Source organism: Taeniopygia guttata, chromosome 2 (genome assembly GCF_048771995.1).
Source record: "Taeniopygia guttata chromosome 2, bTaeGut7.mat, whole genome shotgun sequence".
Taxonomy (NCBI): Eukaryota; Metazoa; Chordata; class Aves; order Passeriformes; family Estrildidae; genus Taeniopygia; species Taeniopygia guttata.
The window spans coordinates 16,397,422-16,421,182 of record NC_133026.1 but is presented as its reverse complement, the minus strand read 5'-3'; positions in this window follow the sequence as shown (position 1 = coordinate 16,421,182).

Here is a 23,761-nt window from a genome sequence, read left to right as displayed (position 1 = left end):
AAAGTTACCTTCAAAAATATGCATTCATTGATCTGGAAGAAAAACTCTGAGTAACCTCTCTTTGCAGGTGATGTTCTCCTTTGGCAAACAATTTATATTAAACTCACAGTATCCTCGACACTAAGGCTAGAACTGATACAGCCAGTACACTGTGTTATATACCATAGTACTCAAACCATTGTGTGTTGTGAATTATTTTCACAAACTACTCATTCAAAAGGCTGTGGACTTCAGAACAGCATGTTTTGAAACTTTGAAGTCTTAACAAAAGACACTTAATGCAACAGAAGAATTAGTCTTACAGGCACAGTTTGTAGTGCTGCTGCCTGAAGCATCGGGTGGATATCCAGATATAAGAATGGTAGTTAAGTCTTTGCTGTAAATGATTATGTCCACGTTTTGCTGGAACTGGTAGCAAAATTAATCATATCAGTCCTTTTTTCTTCTTCTTTTTTTTTTTTTTTTTTTTTAACATTTAAAAGGTTAAGATTTCAGAAAGCCAGGCCTTAAGCTATATTCCTTCTGTTTTGAACTGGTAGTGTCTCCATTTGCATATGACACCATGTATTTCTTTGATTTATTATTTTAGTCAAGGAATAAGAAAAACATTCAAAGCCTACTGTAGGTTCTGACAAATAAAATTACTGATTTCTTACATCTGAAAAGCCAAGTACCCATAATCTGGCTGGTTCCGATTTGTCTAACTGCAAAGGTGTTAGACTGCTTCTTGTTCATGCTTCATTTGAGATTCCAACCATTTAAAGAATGTTATCCTACTAGTATATACAATCCATTTATTTTATTGCACATACTTTGTTATTTAATGCCACCCAGAGTTTTCAAGGTGGCTTAGATTAAGTAAAAAGGCAGCATTAACTATTAACATCTACAACTTAAACCAGACCTGATACAGTAAAGGGAAAAACATTAATCACAAGATGCCAGTGTGCCGACAGTGGAACTTGCCCTTGCATTGTAAGATGAATCCTGCAGGCTGGTAGAGCTTGGTTTTGGTCTGACTCCTCGGGATGCCTTGAGCAGCAATCAGCCTTCTGGAACTGCTGCACCAAGAAAGGTGGTGGACACGGGTGCCCAGACCCAAAGCCAGAGATGGACAGCAGGAAGGGAGGAATGATACCCTGTGACAGCAGATCTAACCGTGGGAAGACGTACAGCCTTGGGAGTAAGTTACACTTCAGCCTGAGGCAGTGCAGAAAGGGAAGCTGTGAACGACATCAGCTGTGGAGACTCACAGGACCAGAGCTAAAAATGGCCTGATTTTTTATTTGTAGCTGTACTGCCTGTGCCTCAAAGAGAGGTTTTGCATGGCTTAAGGCAATGCTGAAAGCAGGAGGTGCTGCAGACATGAGTTAAGTCTCTTCTCCATCAGAGTCGATGTTCTCTGCCTGTCATTTGCTTCAAATACAATATTTCAGTACAAAAACCCAGTTAGAGAGTATTGTTCCATGAAGAAGAAAACTAAGCTTTTCACTATCTAATCAACATTTCCTGAAGAGTTGCCAGTGTCTCCTGAGCAGAGTAATGAGTTTCTGCAATAAATCATGCCATTACTGACCTTAAACTTTCCCTAGACCAATGTGCTCCCTCCCCTCAGCAGGAATATATATTTGAGACAAGGACAGTATGTTCTACAAAGCACATTCTTGGTATTCTGCAGACAATAATCTCTGAGTTACTTGTGATGATAATTTTGGGGAGTTTCATAATGCCTCAGTACTATGCCAGAATCCTGGATTTTGACCAAGAGGGTGTTACAAATAATAAACATCAGTAACATTGCCATCCACTGTAGCTAACTACCACCTTGCATGCAGATTACTTTGTGTACTTGTATTGCACCCAGACATATACAAAGTTTTGATTTCTCTTGAAAACACTTGGTGTTTTGGTAACTAACTAAATGAATAAACATATAATCTTGCAGGAACTGGCAGAACAGCATCTAGTTCTCATTACCCTCTTTGTTTCTCTCCGCCCTTTGGCTCTCACCATAATTGAAGACAACTGCTCTGGCCACTCAGTTCAGAATTTGCAAAATTAAGTTATACATCTTCCAGACATGGCACCCAGTTGCCAGCACTTTTCTTACCCTTTGGTTTGCTTTGGGCCCCTGCTTTGGCCTCAGAGCCATCAACCTGTCTCCAAGTCTGCTGCTGATCTCTTTTAACCATGCTGCATAGTACTGGATTCCTCTGTCATACTATGGAAAAGAACGGGTTATGCTGTGAGAAACAATTACGTTGAGCTAAGCACAGTATACTATTTTTATTTGCAAACATATCCAGAGCAATCTAGTTATTTCAGAGTTCATGTCAAGCTTTCTTATGTGACAGAGATGCAAGCAAAGGAGTACTCTCTGCCATCATGCCATGGGTCAGAGTACCTGCATATTTCTGTAACAGCAGCAGTTGATTTTCTATTTTAAGTAGAATAGTATTACCAGAAAATTGTTATTGTTAACATTTGCATAGAGCAGGTTAGTTCTTTTAAGTGGCTTCATGCCACTAAATAGGAATGTAACCACAATATAGCAGTTTGTCCACAGAGAGAAAAAATAACCCTTCTAACTCCTGGCACTAGTTCTATATTAGAGCTAAATTACTTTAGGCAATTGAAATGACAAGACTTGCATTTTTAAATGAGCGTGTAAACAAACCATGTGCCCAGACTGGCATGGGACAGGAATCCTAATTTGCACATGTGCCTTGGGATTTGTGCACACACACACAAAAACAATTAAAAAATAATCAGGCAAAGAATACGTAATGCAAGACTGGAGGGCTGAGTTTAATATTCTTACATGAGAAGACCTAAGAAGACTTTCAGTACGCAGTTTTTACTCTAACAAGTAGTAACCAGGACAGCTCACCACAAATGCCCAAGGAAACCTGTTATGGCATGTATACACAGAGTATATATGGAGTGTATATAGAAAGTCTGCCTAGACTAGAATATTTATGCATAAATATACTCTATGATAGAGGCCTCTTAAATGACTTTTTTAGCCTTGTAGATGCAATGCAAGAGACTAGATAGTCTGCATTCACTGGACAGGACTTTCCTCTCTGAGCAGGTGGAACGTGTGTTGTCAGTTTGTCCTGGACTGCAGCAGAGCAAGTCATCAGTTGAAACATTTCTTGTTCTCCATTTCAGGTGAATGTATCCAGTAGGATTGCTTTAAGAACAGCTCTTTAGGGGGCTGTTAGGTGCAGGCAACCCCATTGTGCTCTCCCACCTGCTTGGTGAGAGAAGTGGGATAATCTCGGCAAGTGGGAGTGGCTGGGCCTTGTCAGGCTGCGCCCAGCTGAGGCCATGGTATCCTGCTACACACTGGGAAGGGTTCTTCCTGACTTGCAAATTCAGGCTTTGTAAAATTATTCTATTTTGCCAGCCATTAATAAAACACTTGTTTGAGTGGTGGAGATCTGGGTATCCTGGAGCACGGGGTGTGTGGTGGGGCACAGTGACAGCTGAGGATGGATGATCAAAGGGTTGAGCCTGGCACTAGTGCCCTGCTGCCACCACAGCCAGGCTCAGCTGCAATGGACTTATTTGGGCTGCAAAGCCAGTGCTGGGGCTGGCTGTACAGCAGCCTCAAATGCTTATTAGTGTCTTAGAGGTAGTTTCAGAACTTTACTGTCTTCTTTCCACTCTGATTTCATACAATTGTTTTATATATCTGAATCTTTGGTAGTTGGCCATGTTGAAATCCAGATATTTAAGGTGAAATCCAGATATTTCCCAATGCAAAGATTGTTTTTTAATAGTTCACTGACATCATGCTGTCTTATATCATAATGCTTTATTGTTATACTACCTGATTTTCAAATATGATGACACTGTGAAGTAACTGTTCATGTGAGTGAGTAGAAAACTATGAACAGGGGAAGGGAGCTCCATCAATCTGTGTCTAAGCACAGATGAAGTAACTGACCCCAATCCAAAGGCCTTTCAGCTGAGCAAATTCAAATGCTGTACTCAGCTGCTCAAACCCAGCTCATGTCTCATAGTTATGCCTTTTATTTTTCTATTTTGGGCAAAGCTGAACAGAAAGTTTTTGCTGTTGGTTAAGTGTATATGCATATTGTCACTTCCAGCCCAATTGTTTCCAGAGTAACAATGAACCTAATAATAATTTTTTTTTAAGCCAAAAAAAAAAAAAAAATCCTCTTCTCCACCCCTGTCCAAAACCATATAAAATGTCATGGGGTGGCTTTTCCAATAGCGTCTTGAACTTGTAATTCTGCAGTATTGTCTCTGAGCCATGAATGAAACCCATATTGCAGGGATGGCCTTGGAGTAATGGAGGCAGGAGAAAGCAGCTGTATTTCCTATCAACTGGCTCTGTGATTTTCTCTCTTATTTTTGTTTTGGGTATATTTTCTGGAGAAAACAACCTTTCTGGGATTGGTCTGCTGCAGAGACCAGGTTGAATGCCTATTGCTGGCTCTCCAACGGGGGCCAGATGTGAGACTGCAACCTGTTAAGCAAAGCACCAAGGTGCTCGTAAAGGAGGAGCAGCATTTTCTGGGGGTGAAAGTTCTGGCACAAGTATTTGACTGAATGACTGTGAGCATTGTTACTGAAAAACCAACCTACCCAGCATGATACTGCCAGAGTTAGCCTAATGATCCCAGCACTTTACATAGCTGATGATCACGACAGGTTTATTCCCTCTCAAAATGACACATTGGAATAATATTAGCTAACTGTCTGTAGCCCGGCTGGAGTGTCTCCTTCCAGACACATAATTGGTACTGTCACCTCTCATGCTGTATGGTATGCAAAGCTGATGCCTATGAATTTTGCCCATATGTTTTTTAAGTGCACTGGAGGCAGTCAGCCTTGAATTCTGAACAAATAGTGATGGGTCAATTAATGACGGGCTGAAAAAGCACCAAATTAAAGCATGTTAGAGTGCATACATTAGCAAGATGGTTTTTCAACAAGCTGTCAGACAGCATATGTAAGAAAAGTAAATCAACTATGGTAGAGATTAAGAGGTTGCACTTAGATAACTAAAGCAGAGCTCATCTTTGATCAGATTTGCAAAACTGGATTCACTTTGCTTTTTCCTTACTTCATGCAATTTGTGTCATTGTAGTGGAGCAGAGGGTTAAAGCTCACGTGGACAAAAAGAGCTCCAGAGAAGGGTTTAATCCCCCTCAGCTTTCCACAGTATGCAAACAAATCTTCCCCCTAATGAAAGACTACGAAACTGAAAAAAAAATATTAGACACTGGCTACATTTTTAAAGGATCAAAATAATATAGGCACATCACTGCTTGAATTTTTTGGCTCCCTAGTAACTAATTTCTCCCAAAATATATCTGCACATTGGTAATACAAAATGTTTTACTTCACATTAATGTGAGAGTGTTTGTTTATGCAGCTTCATTTCCAATAAGAGCTACGCTTTACAGTGCATTATGCAGGATGACAGCAGTGCACCGAATTGCAAGGTCACGCTATAGATCATACTCACTCTGCCAAACACCCAGTAAGGAATTTTGGAGTAAGCTGTAATAAGGGGCTGAGCAGTGAGCGGAGCCAGAAACAATACAGGTTAGAAAAATGTTTGGTTTATTTAGTGAAAGAAGAAAGAGTTTGACTTATTAGGAAGACTTTTCCTACTGTATTCATTCTGGGTCCAGGACCTGGAAAGAAAACTTGGGATGGAACTTCCTGAAGTTGACCGTAATCTGTCCTCAGAGCATCATGCGTCTTCCTGTGAACTGAGGGGTATGGAGTGTGTTTGAAAATCTAACCAGCAGTTTGTGCCTGAACTGTTACTTTACCAGACCCTCTTCTTTTTCCATTTTGTATGTGAGGCTACATGTCTGGTGAAAAGTGAAGTGTCATCCTCTGCACATAGATTAGGTGTGTGCTACTGTGCAGCTGAAAGCAGTGGGTCCAAATGGTACGAATGCCTTATTCCAGACGTCTGCAGAAGTAATTTGTTCTCCAGATGAAAAATTTACCCTAGGACAGAGAGTGTGACAGAAGTAACAATGCATAGTGCAACCACTGTATGGGTTTGTGCATTTTCTGTCTATGGAAAATAATTTGAAGATAACAGAGGTGTAGAAGGCCAAGAAGTGCCAAAGCCAGTGTGGCAAATAGCTTCTCTTTAGGAGGGATACAGTTTTCAGGCCCTGTTTCAGATGTGGGACAAAAGAATCAGCATCAATTATGAAAGCAGAGGGCCACAAGAAAAGTTATTGTCACACCCACACAAAACATGACAGCAAAGTAGAATTTCACTATGTCAGGCTGTTCTCCAGATGTTGTTGGTGAGCTGTACCAAAAGCATTGAGGATGCCTATAGTAAACTGGCCTTGCAACAGAATCAAAGCTGAGCAACAGCTTTGTTGGTATTCCCCAACAGACACAGCTGGTTATTTTGGGAGGGGAGTAGAACTTGGTGTGGTTGTACTGCCTGAGGGGGTGCATTTTGGACAGCACAGAGGTGGTGGTGCCATTTTAGAAATCTTTCTTTTTACTTGTGCTTGACCAGGTTATTTTCTGCAGAATAAAGAAACAGGTAATGAAGTGAGAAAGATCCTCTGTTGGTACAGACCAACTTATTTATCAATTTATTTATGTATTTAGATGCAGAGAAAGCAGTTTCATTTGCAGCAATTAAACAAATTGGCAGCAAAAGACATTTCCAAGTCTCTCTTACTTAACTGACTTAGACAGAGCTGCCTGCTCCTTCAGACATACTTTGTCAGGACTCTCACAGTACTGATTCATTGACCAGGAATTTGATTTATTATTGCCTCTTTGTCTCTGGGAAGTTGTTATCATCAGGTGCCATTATAACATGGGATGGGCCTTGCCCCACTGTGGGCAGCACAAATCACCAATTTGAATTCCTCATCCAGGGGACTTAGTACGTATACTTAATGCAAGTGTTCCTGATGCATTTGCCTGAATATTGTCACCATTTTAAGATGAAATGAGGTCACTCAAGAGTTAGAAATGGAAAACTGGGATAGAGACAACCAAAACAGGATATTAAATGGTTGGTGATGGAAGTCTATAACAATAGAGAAGCGGTGGACCTGAGTTTCTTTGCACGGATCCATAAAAAAGCTGAGTGACTTCTGTGGTTTATCCAGAGGAAGACTGGCTCTTTCACCCTGAACTTTAGCAAACCTAAGAAAGAATTATATCAGTGGCCCAAAGTGAGGGGCTTTCATGAAAGTATATTCTACCTCACCCTTTGTTGCTATTGTAGCTCTTCACACCTGCTGTACATTACAGCTGTATCGTTCTGAGCACAGCGGAGTCTCCAGGGTGTTACAGCAGGTCAGTCTCTCATTCTCCCTGGTCAATACACATCTCCACTCCTCTTGCACTGCACTGTTTGTCTTCTGTTCAGGGCCTTCCAGGCTCATCATGCAAAAGGGTTCTGTTTTATACCCAGCTTAAGGGAACTTCACAGTGCTATTGCTTTTATAGTAAGCATCACTGCCAACAGTCTGGTTCAAAGTTTATTGACAGCTCTTTATGGAACCTGTCATGTTAGTTGTTCTTGTTCCAGTCTACCAGATGCCTGAGGACTAAAATATCAGGTCAGATAAGTCACAGTTTTGCTATTTTAGCCCAGTCATGCTCTGGCAGATCATCATTGTGTCCACCAAGATTTTACATGAAGTAATATTTACAGCGTAACACACTGAAGACATTATCCATGCTGTCTGGCAATATAAGAAGCTATTAAGAAAGGGCAACCTCTGCTCTCTTGCCGAGCTAGTGTCTCAGATCCATCCTGCAAGAATAGCTGCATTTTTCTCCTGGACCAGACAGTCAGGCTGTGACATTGCTACCTCTGTGTTCAGCAGTGGGGAGGCATCAGCTTGAGTCCTGTGTCCAGTTCTGGACCCCTCACTGCAAGAAAGGCACTGGGATGTTGGAGCATGTCCAGAGAAGAGCAACAGAGCTGGTGAAGGGTCTGGAGAGTGAATAATTTGAGGAACAGTAATGGATCTGGGGTTGTTTAGCCTGGAGAAAAGGAGGTTCAGGGAAGACCTTGTCACTCTCTACAACTGCTTTAAGGAGGGTGTAGCCAAGTGGGGGTCAGCCTCTCCCCGCAGGCAACCAGTGATAGGACAAGAGAATGTGGCCTCATGTTGTGCCGGGGAAAGTTCACATTAAACATCAGGAAGAATTTCTTCACTGAAAGGGTGGTTAAGCATTGGAATAGGCTGCCCAGGGGAGTGGTGGAGTCACCATTCTTGGCGATATTCAAGAAATATGGATGTGGCACTCAGTATTTTGGTTTTGTTGACATGGTGTTCGATGACAGGTTGGACTTGACGATCCAGGAGGTCGTTTCCAATCTAAATGATTCTAGGATTTTATGGGCATTGCCCATCTATGCTGGTCATCCCAATACTGGGCTGTCTATTAACATGTGACCTATTGAGATTAAGGCTAATGTTAGAGCAGCTGGATCCTACTCTGATTTCAAAAGCAGTTTAAAAGTTATTGTTGATGGGCTTGTCAGTGTGTACAAGGCAGTGTCTGAACTCTAATGCTTCACTGGGATCTGTGCTCTTGCACAATGGATGAAGCAAAGGCAGTTAACACTGTGTTAGCAGTCTGTATAGTGGTTAGGGAATGGGTGACTCTTGCTACTAGAAGTTGTCTTTTGAGGAAGAGTTTCTCTGGACAGATTCATGTTTAAGCCAGCGGTTACTGCCATAATTTTATTACCTCTTAGTAAATGAAGAAAAAGTAGATCTGACTGAAACTGAATAGATTGCTTTTATTGAATTCTTCTTTAATTAAAGCTCTTACTGCCTTCATGCTGTTTTGGTGGCATAGCATAGTTTAGATTTTTACACTGAATGACAGGAGAAGGGAGAAAAAAGAGGAAATGTTTATTTAATTCATGCTATAGAATGTAATGACAAGAGATTGTTTCCATACGTACTGTTTTTGTTGACCTTTTAACATTTGGAAAAGTCAGGAAATACCATTACTGTAGGTCTATCCAGCTTTAATGCTACAATAACTTTATAGCTATTCACAAAGGAAATTATTATACATTGCCTGAAACAGTAAAGGTGTATGCAAGCATGCACACAGATCTCTCTTTCTCCCTTCCTGCCAAGTAGATCTCTGTGGTTGCATGCAGTCTCTGTTAAAAATTCAACTTTTGTGTCCTTGCAATTTTGACTTTACCAGACTAACTGAAACACCAAATAGGCATGTTTCTGGGAAGTTTAAGGAAGCTTAAAATAATGTATGATGCATTTTGAAATACTGTGATTAGACATTTGCCAAAATTTCACAGGATCTTTAAGCACAAATATTAATTTTTGCTTGGTTTGAGTTGTTTTGAGAGGGCCTGTTGAGATTCAGAGAAGTTGAAAAGCTGGTACTTGGATTTATGCATGTTGTCTCACCTTTAGAGCTGAGGAAGAGGTTCCAGTCATGGCTTTGGCACTCAAGTCCCAAGCACATGGCAGCAGTGCTGCTGAAGCAATGCTCTCCCTGGCTGTGTTGAGCTGTGTGCCATGGAGCAGCCCCGGGGCAGCCGGGCATGGCAGGACTCCATTACCTTGGACAGCACCAGGCGAGAAACTCATTTGTGATGGACCCCTCATCTCCCACAGAAACAGAGCAACAGAGAGACCCAAGAGACAGTGACTGACATCAAACACATTGCTTGGCAGATTCTGGCCTAGAAACTGAACCTTCAGTGGTTTGAGAGGGATGGGGATTTTGTCCTTCAGTTAGGAAAAAAAAACCACAGTAGCTGATGGGAATTGACTTTTTCACCTCAAAATCTCAGCCGAGGGCTTCAAGTACTAAGTGAGGAAAACTGAAAGCAACAAACAGAAATATGTGTATTTGAAAATATTCTAAAGTGTTAAAATTAATACTGAGAATGGGCATAATTTTTGCATGTTTTACAGAACCAAGCCAATAAAATTTAGGGAATTACCTCTAAGTTTATAATTAACATTACACTGTCTGCTCAGATATATCCTGAACCTTCCACAGTCAGTTCTTTCACAGTCAGTTGTGAATCTGGTTGATTTTGCTTATCACATGTTCAATCAAAAAACAGTGATAACTCAAAACACTCAAATAGAAATGCCCTACACAAAAATTGTAATCTGAACTAATGAGAAAGTATAGTTACTGCCATTTTACAAGCTTAATTTTATTTCTGAACAAAGCAATTTTGAAATACAGTAAATGAGGAGTAATTTTCAGGTGGGATTTATTACTTTGCAAAAATTTGGAAATGAGAACTCTGAAAAATGTCTACTTGAGAGTAGCAACAAATCTCTTCCACTGGCTGAGATCAAGATCACAGCTCAAGTTTTATGTATTGTTCCGTTCCAAATAATAAATTTTTAAATATTTAGATTCGGACAGAATTTGTTGACACTTATTTGTACACAGTATTTTAACTACATATATAAATATATATATATATATATATATAAAATATATATGTATGCATTTTCATAAATATGTCATTCACACAAAGTAATCTGTCTTCCTTTGCAATTCATTTGCATGATATCAGTATAAATAAAAGTTATCTTCCATATATATTGACCAGTAGGCTGAATTTAAGTGTATGGATCATACTTTGCTGTGTGTCTTTAAACTATGGATATTATTAGAAACTTTGAATGTTAGTGGATTATCCTTATAACTATTTAAATTGCTTTATTATTAATTACATCTGTTAGATAAAAATCTAAATAAGCTTTAGAAATTGTCAAAGTAAAAAAATATCTTTGGTGGTCTTAGTATTTGTGCATATCCACCTACAGTGTGGATACTCACAAAAATACACATATGGGATTCAGCTCTGTGCTTGATCTCAGCCAGGAGAAGAAATTTCTGCTACATGTGGACAGCCAGTTTTCACAGTTGTTGTTTCCAAAATTTTGTGAAGTTGTAAACTATACCTGACAGTTTGGACTGATGTAGTCATGCAATCTCTATGTTAGTAGCTTGCATGTGCTTTATTACTTTGGCTGCATAATTATTTATGGTCTTTAAACATAAACTCAGACACTGTGATGTGTGTGAACACTAACAGACATGCTTCATTTAGAGGTGCAATGTGCTTCCAAATTATTACATGTGATTGCTGGCAGTATCTGTTGTCTTTCTGACACCTTTCCCATCTACATATTGGAAAAGAACTTTCCATTATTTTCTAATCTGATAGATTTCTGATCAGTACAATAAAGCACAAAAATAGACTTTTGTACACCTGATAATCTAGTGGTGACCTACTTTGAGATAAGATTTTGTACAGGTTTTTCTGGTTGATTTTTCATTTGTAAAGGATAGAAGATTTATTGGCCCAGGTTGCTGCTGCTAGTGCTTAAAGCAGAAACAGTCCTTCAGTGTGTTGGCCTGTTGAGAGTCCTCATGTGCTAGGACTGGAGTGATTCCCAGGGTGGGCCTCCTGCTGCAAGATGACCTAAAGGGAAACTATATAAAATAATTGCTTGGTGTAGATGTCTGGTATTCCTTGTGAAAGAAGCTAAAAGTTGGGGTAAGCCTCTGGAGCCCTCCAAATCAGACAGGCTAGATTTGAAGTTGGGTCATTTATAGCATAAGCCAGCTGAGATAACTGCTGGAGTACAGACGGGGGGAGGGAGGGCAAGAAGACAAACCCACCTTCTCCTGCCCTCTGAGAGCCAGTTGATGAACTTTTGCTTCCATATGTGCCCATGCTACTGTGCAAATTTGCAGAAGCTGCAGTAGATGTTTAATCACAGATTTTGTACTGTTTTCCCTTGTTTCAAATCAAGGGGCCCTTTTTTATATTGCAATCTTCTGAATTGAGCACTTGCTTAGCCGTTTGTACAGCCTTGGTAATACTTTTTATAAAACTGTGCCCAGTTTAGGTGAGGTAACTGCAAAGCCCTTAATTGCATAGAACTACTACATATCAAGCAGCAGATAAATGGGTGAATTTATCTAAATAGCAGTAGCCTTCAAAGGGTCACTAAAGCTAATATATTTGAGGTACTGAGGCCTTGGTTTTGCAAAAGTGTCAACAAAGTCTGCAGCCTGCTGTGGTGGCAGGGACTGAAAGTCAGAAATCCACAATGTGGTATTGGTCATTAAACGTGAGGCTTACTCCCTCCTCACCTGCACTCTTTGCTAGTGGAAAAAAAATAATCCTGCTTCTATGACAGAAGCTTTGGTCAAGACCTGAACAGTCCTCAGACACAAGTGGTAGGTGCTAAAAGAGAAAAATGTGCAACATTTGGTGCATACAGATTAGCAATGAGTGCAGTGTTGAAAATTCCTGGCTGTGGGTCAGTTTAGCAAAACATTTGGACAACATTTCCCTGAACTGACGTTTCTTAGTCTGGAAATCCAAACTGGTGATAACAATTAGTTGTTCCCTTTGCTTCTGTCCTTAATTAGAAATCGGGTATGGGGAGAGGGGGGGGGTGGGTGCAGAGGAACAAACGAAAAACAATCAGTCATTTTCAAACCTGTCAGAAGGTGAAGGTCAACCTAAATTTAAGCCATGGCTTCTGGTTGATTTGTATTTGATCTGAACCACCACACATCCCTCAGACTCTAATACATCCTGGCAATCAGGATGTATTCATTCCAGGGCTGCGTTTTTCCCATTACTTGCCAGACAGCGGCAGGGTGGCTCCTTGCAGAAGGCTTTAAGGAACAAAGAAAGACAAGAGGTCATCAGTGACCACTAAAGGATCAAAGACAGGGAAGCTGGGTGGTTTCATACAGTCAGTCTCCTATGGAAAATTATTTTATATAGTTCAAGATCCAAGTCTGGTGCAGTCCATTGTTACTGCTTTTCTAAATATCCTGACTTGTTCAGAAATGCAGTAAAAGGCTTTCATCCCAGCCCATTCAACTTAAAAAATGGAAAACAAAATCCTCTTAATCCCTCCTTGGATCAGCCTGCAGAATGAAGTAGCCAAACTGGTAGTCACAGTATTGCTATGGTGCTCAGCCTGCTGCGATTCCTCCACTGTGTCCTTCTCAGATCACCAGTAGGATCAGTCATTCTCTATTAGGTTGGAAAAGCTCAGAAAATAAGAACAAGAAAAATGCTAAATGTGCTGTGGAATTTCATTCCACTTCTATAATGAGCTTTGCAAACCCTCAAGCAGAGAATATGTAATTTTAAACAGATTTTTAAGTAGCTTTTTTGTCAACTCTGTTAGAAGAGAAACAGAGCCAGATGATAATGCCTTTTTAGGAGCAGAAGCAAGGACTTTCTGGGCTTGATCCCAATGGTGCTGTCTGCCTCTGGCTTCTCCTGCCATGGGTTAAGCTGCACTCGTGGGGATGATAAGGGAGATTCAGGGTGCTCCTGCTCCTATCTACAGTGCAATGGTGGCAACACAAGAACTCCTGGTGTTTGGGCATGGAGGCAACCAGCTGGGCCTTGCAAAGGATCTGGCACTTTTCATGGTGAAATGACATTGCACAGCTGTAGTTGTAGTTTCAACAATTCCTCCACCATCTTCATCTTCATTTAATTCCCCCCTCGACAAGTGTCTGCTTTGGAGAAAAAAGATGCAAAAAGAGCTTTTCTATTATGGGATTTCTTTTGGATACCTTAAACAATGGCTATAAAGTAAGGAGGAGGATTGCAACCCAAGATCATCACATCTTCTCTTTGTTCTTAATCTTGTATGACTGGTAACTGCTCAACAGAGCAATAAGACAAGCATTTGAAGAATCTCATCAATCCAGCACAGATTTTTAACACAGGCCAGTCCAATTAGACTATTACGGGTGGCCAAAATAAGATCCCCATGCTCTTGATAAGTCACATGAATAAAGTACTGGATGATCATGCTGTGCTGAGCAATTTGAAGCCAAAAGCAAGAACATTTCTAGTCTCAGTTTCTGTCTAGAGAAGCAGACAACATGGAAAAGATTTGCTGCTCTTGATTTAAAAAAAAATAGAGCTGGAAATGAAACAGATGAAACCATTAGTTTAATTCGCTTGAAAGCTTCTGCTTTGAGGAGAGCTATGCCATATTGTTCTGTACAAGGACACCAGATTAATCGCCTTTTCTCTCCTTCACCTTTTATAGTGATGCTGCACAAATGGTATCAAGCTGACAGAGAAAATTATAAATATACTGTGGCTGCAATTTAGCAGCATTAATCACACAAATTTAGTAGTTTTAGATGGTAGTAGGTCATCCATTAGCTGAAAAGTTGACAGTAGTAGCATAGAAGCCCGAGTTCAGGCCTCATCTTCCCCTTTCAGGCAATCTATTTCTTTCTCGGCAAAAACATCTGGTCATTTAAAAACTGTAATTTTCATACATTTTAGCTAACAGTGGAATGTTGAAAAGCTGTTCTGAAAAACATAGTTCTTTCCTGTGCCAAACCAGTTGGCCTAGAGTTAGAAAATGTTGTTATAAATCTTCCCTTTGCTTTTTCAACAGCTCTAAAACTACAGAATTAAATGCTTCATAAAGACTAGCCAGTGGATACAAGTTAATATGCTGAAGGAGTTGAGCATGCAGAGCCCACAAGACCTTTTGAATGCTGCCCCAGTTACCCCACAGAAAACCCAAGCTGGCTCCAAAACCCAAGGAGATGGAGGATCCTTTGGTTTTATTTCCCTCTCTTCAAGCCTGGCTTAGTATAAGCCTCTGAAGTATAGCTGCACTGAGAAAGCTCAGAAAGAAAGTAACAAAACAGAAAACCTGCCTTCTGTCACATGTATCTTTTCCTCCATTAATGTGTGTCACTGGAGATGGTCTTTCCCATTGGTTGTCCTCCAAATTTTACCCCAGCCATGTGTGTAGAGTCATAAGTAGTAGGCTGAGGGATTTTCCCCTCCACATCTCATTTATTTGCCCAAAAGAAGAAAAAATCCAGAGAGAAATAGCAGCACAGTGATTTTTGCCAGCCCAAAAAAATGTGGTGAGATAATTTTTAACCTTTCTGTTGTAAAGTTCATGCAGAGGGAACTGAGAACATCAGAGGTGTGTCAGTCCCACCAAACAGTGACTGGAGAGTGTGGGAATGGCAAAGCCAACTTCTCACTCCTCCAACAGGTAAGTAATGACATAAGTCAAATACAAGGAGAGGGGATTTTGGAGGTGCTCTACCCCCATGGATCCTGTGGATCATGGCTAGGTTGTGCTGCACGCAGACCTGCTTTGGTTGGGAACCTTGTTCTGCCTTAGGCATAGGGATGTAAAATCCCATCTCCCCTACCCAGCAAACCTCCTGGCATCAACTCTGGAGGCTGGTGCAGGGGAGATGCCATCCCACACGCTGTGAAGTGCATGGATCTGTATTACCATTGCTATTGCTATGGCTCAATGAATGGTGCTCTTTTAAAAACACACAGGGAAATAAGGTGATCCATTCAATCAGTGCAGGGTTCTTGTTTGCTGAAAGGTCAAGAATTATTGAAACTCCAGGTCTAAGTCAAAGCAATTTTTAAAATTAACAATCTGGTTTTGTGGTCCTGACAAAAACAGCAGGAATAGAATATACTCCACTACCAGGTCCTGATGTGATAACAGCACTCACCCGGAGCAACAGCCCTGGGATAAAGCTAGAGGAAAATACTGACTGCATAGGGTATCTTCTCAGAGCCATGACAGAATTTCTAGTCAGAGGCAGGCAGCTGTATTTCAGAAAAGCCCAGCAGACCATAATAGTTGTTAAACATATGGAGGAGGAAAATTCAAATTGCTCATCTGTGTGGCAAATCCCAAACTTGGCTGCCAGAAATGCTGGGGTTGTCTCTTTCTCTCTCATGCTCATCATCTGCAATTAAAGCTGTTCTGCTCTGTGTAAGGATTAGCCAGAGTAAAGATTAAAACTGAACTGCTAAGCTGCAAGCTCAGTGTCTGTCTGTGGAGCTGTTCACAAGAGCCACAAGCCAGCAAACAACTATTCTCTCATTCAGTAGAAGGAGGCAAAGACTTCAAAACCCTTTATTTGAAAAAGAACAGGGACTTCAATATGTCTCTTCTTCAAAGTAGGTAAACAACCTCAAAACTGGTGTTCTGGATGAGAGATCTTGCAGGCTCATTTTTTCTGTTTCTACAAAAAATGTGAAATAACCATCTTTTCCTCCAGAGTAAGACATTTTTAGATCTCCCTACAGTAACAGATGTCAGGAACCTGAGCAGGACTTTTTGTGGTCACAGAAGACTGGAACCAGTCAGAGATTATGTTAGGAAGAAGAGTCATGCAGAAAAGGTATTTTTGGCCCCTTCTGTCACTTCTTGATGTGATGTCTAGCAGTCTGGTACCTAAGCCAATGGCCTGGGATGCTCAGCACACAACAGTGAGATGCCTCTTGCAGAAAACAGCACCAGCAACAAAAGTTGTCTGTTTCTTAACCCTGATATTACAATTTGCTTTTAGATAGATTCCCTCAGCTCATCCAAGGCCTTCTTCAGTCTTAAACCTATCAAACAGATGGATAATACCCACCCTTGTCAGGACCAAGAAATAAAGGTACAGAAGGAGAGGCGTGAGTCCCAGCTGTTGGCTGGACAAGCTTTCAGGCTCACGTTTCAATAGCGTCCATGCGGAAAAACACTTCTTATTTCCAAGTCTTTCAGCCAGTCATGGTTAAATTGCAAAATAGCTGCTTATGAGCCAATACCTCCTGTCATGTGCTGTCCAGGAATGTGGAAGCCCATTCAATTTCTAATGGAAATGAATTGAGCAATGCTGTTTGCTTTCCTTCAGTCCAGAACTCTCAATGAATAGATAATGATATGGGAGAAGGGCTTCTCACCTTTCACTTCTTCTCAGCCTAAGTCAATAAAGCCTTTATGCTTGTACAAACCAGTATAAAATATTATTTGGCTGCCATGGTGGTGTTTTATATCAAAACTACACAAATATATGGTGACTTTGCAAGCTGTAAGTTAGATGGGAACCACAGTTTTGGTTACCTAAACAACACTTTCAGATCCTAGAAACAGACTGCCACTTTGCAGTCCTTACCATGCAGGAGAGGGACAGGTATCTGTAAGACATCTGTTACCCAGCTTCCCCCACATCACACTCCCAGCCCAGGGTGGTCAAGGAAGTAGCAAAGTTATTTCAATACCACAAACAGATATGACTTTGGTTTTAGTTTGCCACAAATTTAATTCCCTTCTATCTCCACTTGTTACCCAGTTCTTTTGCACTGATGAACTTCCTGCATGTTTACCTAAAGTCTGATGACATTGAGGCTGATAGTTTTTTTGCAAGTAAAAGTTTTTCTGCTTCTCCCTCTCACCTTTGCTTTTGCCAGCAGTAGCCACCAAGGCTTCCCTGCCTTTTCCACACACTGCTCTTCTCTTAGAAGTAAGGTCTCTGCATGCTTTATCAGCAGAGGACCTGTGCTGAATTTTAGAAGCTGTATTTGGGAAGTGTGGATTTTCCCCCCACCTCTCCAGTGGCTGCAAGCAGTGGCCCATTTATAGCCGTGCCTGTGCTGTGAGAGCTGTGCTGCCTTCGCCCCTTCTGGGCTGGGGCTGGGGTTTCCTGGCTGGCGCTCAGGGCTGGCAATCACACAGGCTGCAACTACAAGAGCCAAGGAGCAAAAAATTTAGAAAGCTACTTAACAAAGAGATCACATATGTGCAGCTCAACCTGAGGAATTAACAATTACTTTCCTGACTTGTCTGAAAGGGGACTGCTTTATTTCAGTATCAGAAAAGAGATTCTGGCTTTCTCCCCAAATACGGGCAGAGCAATCTTTCATGAGTGACGCTGTGTGGAGACTTGTATCAGCCTCGGAGCAAACTCAGCTCCTTCAGGTTCTTGAGCACGTCCCTGATCATTGCAGTTTTCTCTTAATGCTCTCTGTGATCTTGTAATGGCCCTCACTGCTGGTGAGACAGAGGAAGAGGAGAGCCCTTGCTCTCATCCCAGCACTGTCAGTCAAGGTGATCCAGGGAGGGAGGTCTCATGTGTTGCAAGGAAGGTGTTGTCACTCCTTTCTCCCACTTTTTCAGCCATGGCTCTTCAGTTTGGCCCTCCATACAGTGCAAAACAGAAAACTTTCCCTACCCACATGGGCAGAGGACATAAAGACAAATCTATCATACTCAAGGGAAGGAAATAAAATTAGTTTTTTTCATTACATTTCAACCTGTCACTTCTAGACAAACTGCTGCTTCTCCCCACCCTCTCTCAGCTTTCTCTGCTGCACCTCAGGGCAGCTTCTTACCTGGAGCAGGACACTCAAGTGAAAGTGGCCTCAAATCCCAGCAATGGGCTACAGGTGCTCTTTTGGTGTACATCCTCCACCTCTGAACCCCCTGCTGCAGGAGCATCTGTTACATGGCTAATGCCCTGTGATGGGGTCTTGCTCATGGCCAAAGCTCCAGGAGATACTACTGTAACACGTCAGTGAGAAGGGGCCTGTGGTGGCTGCCAAAAAAGTTGTAAGGATAGTCTCTCTGCAAGAGATATTAGAAGGGGTGGAAACAGTAAAGAAAGGTCTGGAAGCTGAAGGGGAAGAGACAGATGAAATCATGCATTCAGAAAGTGCCGGAGCCCTTGCAGTGAGCTCAGATTGCTTACAAGGCATTCTGTGCAAACTGTTTACAAAAGCCCAAAGTTTAAATTATGGTGATGTCAGCAACCATTAAAGTTTGCTGCAATGGAAGTATTTTATGCCTGTCAAAATTCACCTTCTGCTCTAATACACTTGAAAGACTTATAGGAATAAAAATAAAAGTAAGATGACTTTATTATTTTCATTTTATTACCCTATTCCCCACCACCATAAAAAAAAAAAAAAAAAAAATCATCAAAAGGGTCCTGCACAGAAGTCAGTCTCATAATTATGCTTTCACTGATGAATATACTTTTTCTGTAGTAATCAGGCCTGGCTGTGCCATTCAAAGACTTACCTCCACACTTTCTATGACAATCTGACCTTTTTTCCTTACAATGACTTCTGAGCATTCCCTAAATGCTGTCAGACGCTGCAGAGAGTGTCTGTGTAGAAAAAAAAAAAAACCAAACCAAAGAACTAGGTAACTCTCTCAGCAGTTTTCCCATCCCCATACAGTTTTATACAAAAAGAAATGTAAGTAAACAAGCATTTAGGAACAAGTAGTGTTTGCACTGTAATAAAAACCATACATGATGCTCTCCCACCCCACTTCAAGCATCAAAAATTGTTAATTATCTGTGTTGAACAGAATTAAGCAAAACCTGTAATTTCAATGTTGTTTTCTTCAGGCAGGATCACCCACCAGAGGATTTAATTGATATTTGAGCCTTACTTCTCACCCTGCAGCACAGTTTTTTATTAGACCAACACAGTGATGTCACTGTTGCTCAAAGCTTAATTTTATTCCACTCAAAATGGCTTGGGGCAGGAAACTGGTATTCAGATACCTGCCCTCTCCTGCCTGACAAAAGCAGTATTTTACTTCAGTTAACTTGTCCTTCCTTTGTAGAGCTCAAAAAGAAGTCTTTAGTGTAACTGGGTCTTCCTCATGTAGCAAACAAGCCTCTCAGAAAATAAACATTTGTAATTATCCTCAGCTGCCGCTGGATGTCAGTGATTGCTGGACTTTAGCAGTGGATTTGGTAAAAAAAAAAATAAAGGACAGCATTTTCAGACCTGCCTGAGCCTAACAGGATCACAACCAGGCAATGCAAGGGCAACCAAATAATGGGGCAGCCACGCTGGGGACCAGAGGAGCTGTTTTTTCTCAGGCTGCATTGCTGCCTTTGCACCCACACATGCTTGTAGGCACTCATTTGTAAAAACATATTTTAAGAGAGATAAGAGACTGGTGAAAAAGAGGTGCTCTTTGATCTGATAGACACATTAGAGTTCAATGGTCTCCATTTGATCTGCTCAGTTTCATGCTCATGAAAGCTTTTCAGAAATAGTAATCTCAAAATGTAGATTTGGCAGATGGAGAAAAGGAACACATCAAGACAGTCCATTAGTTCATGCTGAGTGCAGTGCAGAGCAGAGCAAAGGGAGACAGGAGGCACAGGAGAGCAGTACCAAATCTGAGACAGATAGCCCTGGACTTTTTCAGGCATAGGCAGCAGAGGTGTGGGGTCACTTGTGCGTGCTGGATGCAGTCAGTGTTGATGATTTCAGACCAATGGATCTGTTCCTGCACATGAGCTGGTCACAGAAGCAATACTCTCCACCTGCTTTGTGTGCATGCTGGCTGCTTCCCCTATAGATTGCTGAGTGTGTAACTGGGGAAAAAGGAGATGTAAATGGAAACACTCGAAGACCAATCTGTTAACATGCTACAGCAGCCTTCAGGAGTGGGGAGAAGACCTGTAGAAGCAAACTGGATGACAGGCTGGAGGGAAGAAAGGTTGACATGTTCAATTTGCTCTGCTTCCAAAGTTAAAACGTGAGGAATGTACACACAAGACATGAATGATAAAGTGAATAACTGCATAAGGCAGCTGCAGTAAGCAGCTTCCCATTGGTGTGGGGAGCTCTGAAGAGGCTGTCAGACACTCCAGGAATGAGAAAGTCCATGGAGCTCTGCATCTGGCACGTAGTCTTTGAGGCATTTGTTGTCCCACAGGGAAGGTGCAGGCTGCCAACACTGGTTGGGACACTTTGCTGGGAGACCGGCACATGGGCTTCCCTTTACAGGGAGCTTCCAGGGGCAGGACCTGACCCTTCTAATCTCAGAGCTGCTCACTTCTTGTGCTCCCATTCCCTTCTTTCTGCATCTCTCCTTCTCAGACCCCCTCTGTACCTTCCTCTCCCAGGAAATGCTCCATTTCAGCAGAAGGAACAGTGACCCTCCCAGCAGGGTGCCCACACAGTGCTCTTGGTGGTGCTGCACACTCACAGGAGGGAATGCACCAGCACTGAAACCTGGTCCTCCAGTTCCCAGCAAAATGCTCTAACCATGTGGACTAGGTGGAAGTATCAGGGGTCATATTGCTGGATGTGTTTTAGGGAAAGGTCCTCCCATGATTTTGTGCTGAGGCATTATCTGGCATATAGGAGAGCAAATAGAATCCTCTGGGGTCTACGAAAAAGAAGAAAGTCAAGCCCAGGGTCCCAAGTGGTTTTTAGTGTAAGTTAGGACTGACCTAAGTTGTTTCCTTAGGGTACAAAAAAAAAACAAATGGAGGCTGAAGAGGAGGCTTAGGCACTATGAAGGTCTTTTTAATAAGGGACCATTTTCAAGATAAATGATAGTAGTGATAAATGATAAACAAAGTTTTATACTTAGGTATTTAAATCTTCCTTGCCTTTAGATTTTAAAGTAATAAAGTAATAAAAAATCCACCACAGCTTTAGATAAATTTGGTGAAAAAATACCCAAACATTTAAAAAGTAAGTATATTTTAATATCTTAAATACACCTTCAGCAAATATCAGCAGATTTCATGGTGACTAGGTAGAAGAGAAAAATGGTTTTGTTGCAGCAGCATAGAAGATACTGTTGATACCAGGCTGCTGTCAGCCTGCCTTTATTATTTAGGGCATTTGAATAGACCTAGGAGACAAATAGGTATGTCTATAAGGATCTTGTCCCAGTATTCACTATCCTTCACAGAAGCTGAAGACTGTGCATGCCAAGGGCCATGACTAGTAGGGCACTATGGTAGGTACCAGATGCCAGCTGGCACTGAGAGGGTAATGGAGGGATCCTGTGACAAGTGCCAAGTGTGGTGAAGTAGCCCACGTCCTCAGCTGCCTGCAGGGATTTCAACACAGCCAGGTACAGAAATTTCAAGTTGTTGTTTCCATACTGTGAAGAACCATATGCTTTGAGTGTGCTGTGTCTGGAACTGCAGGTGAAGAAGATGCAGAAGAGGGCTGGAGGAACTTCAGCTCCTGTCTGAGCAGCTGCTTTACTCTTGAGTGGAGGCCTTGTAGCACAGTTTGCAGCTGCAGTGGCACACCATGAGAAGCTGAGCCTGCTCCCCTCTGCCCTCCCACTGCTGCAGTCCGTGGGGTGGTGATGTGCAGGGCTGCTGCTGGCAGGAGCTCAGTGCCAGAGCAGTGTGTGAGCTGGCGCTTGGCTCCACGTGCTGCCCCACTGGAAAGCAGCTCAGTCAACACTGCCTGGCACTGCTGTCACTTGAAGGAAGGAGGTCCCAGAACAGCCCTTAAGCTCCTGCTCTACCTAAAGACAACATTTTCTTTCTGTTAATTGTAGCTCATGCTGAAAAGACCCCTAAAACCCCATTACAGAAAAAGCCACTGGGGGTACCTGATTTGGGGTAAATAAATATTTCTTAACTTACTAGGAAAACAGGAAGAGAGGGTAAAAGTCCATTGCTCAATCGTGTTCCTAAAAATAAAGATTTCTTTCACTCTATTGTTAATGCAAGTATAGAGACTGTTGTCTCATTCTAGAGTCTGGTTTTCCCAGCCCACAGGGGCTTGCAATGGGTTATTACCCTCCTTTCTCTCACCCTTCCTTGCCACCACAGCTTTGATGATGTCTCTGGTAAGTGCTTTCATTAAATAAGAGACTGTTTGGATTATTTGCTACAATCACACACTCAAAGTTGCTTGTTTTAAAACTAAAAATGATCCCTTGTCCTAGCTGTCATCATCTTGCTTGTGAATCATTTAGCCTGATTGTCATGGGATGTGAATGAATGTTGGGCTTGACTTCAGTGCAGGGTCTGCAGAGCTCTGTAGACATGAGGAAACACTCCTGCACTGATGGCCAGCCCTCTCTCACACCAGGTACTGCAAACACAGCAAAATCAGTGGGGACACGTAGATTTCCAGCTTGTCACACACAGGGTGTGACTGCTTTGCCTTGAAAAGATAGCTGTAACAAATGAATGAGTTTTCTTTCACATGTGTATGCTTTCTGCTTTAATTTTTTGTGAGCAGTATTTTATGTTTTCACATATATCCAGAGGCACATTTTAAAAGTCCCTTGGAAAAATGACACACATACTTTATTTCACATTCAGTAATTTTATGTCACGCTACACAGAAACTTCAGTACTTTATAGCGACTGTATTTCTCTGGATGCATTTACCATCACTATTAGTAGGCTAGGGAAAGAAGAGTGAAGAAAGCTGGCAGGTGTAAGGCTAAGTGGAACACATTTCAGAAGGTCTTTTTCAGACTACCAGGCAAAGCTCTTCTATAAATACTAATCTTCACGCTAAAAAAGCCAGCGTCAAAAAATTTCTCTCCAATATCCCCCAAATAGCCCATTGTGGTAATTATTGCCTTTATCCTTATGGTCAGAGGGAAGCTGACAAAGGGCAGCAGATTAATTTCAGATCTGTCTACTCTGTCCTATCCAACAGCTCATAAAAAGCAAAGTTTCCTTTGGAAGCTCTTGCACTCCTTAGCTCTTGGGCAGCTTTAGGAGGCAATATAACAAAAAGGGCTAGGAGCACCTGTACTATTTCAGCAGTGCTCGAGCTAGGTTTTTGGATAAGCTGTTTAACTCACAACAAGAAACATGCCCTAAACCAAGCCAAAGCCCCTAGGCTTAGCTTGATTCTCCCCACAAACTGATCTCACAACCACACATCTTCCAGCTCCGGTGGCAGCACAGGTTTCCTGCTGCAGCTGGAGCCCAAGAGCAGTGCCAGAGGGAGCTGGAGCAGGCAGGCCTGTTGCATTCACTCAGCAGCTGATTTATTGTCTGCTGGGCACACACAGATGAATTCCACTGCAAATAATAGACACTGCTGGCACAACGAGGGAAAATAGACTCCCAAAACCACTGCTGACATTTGCTTGCCTGCTGATTACTGTATCCCATGTGC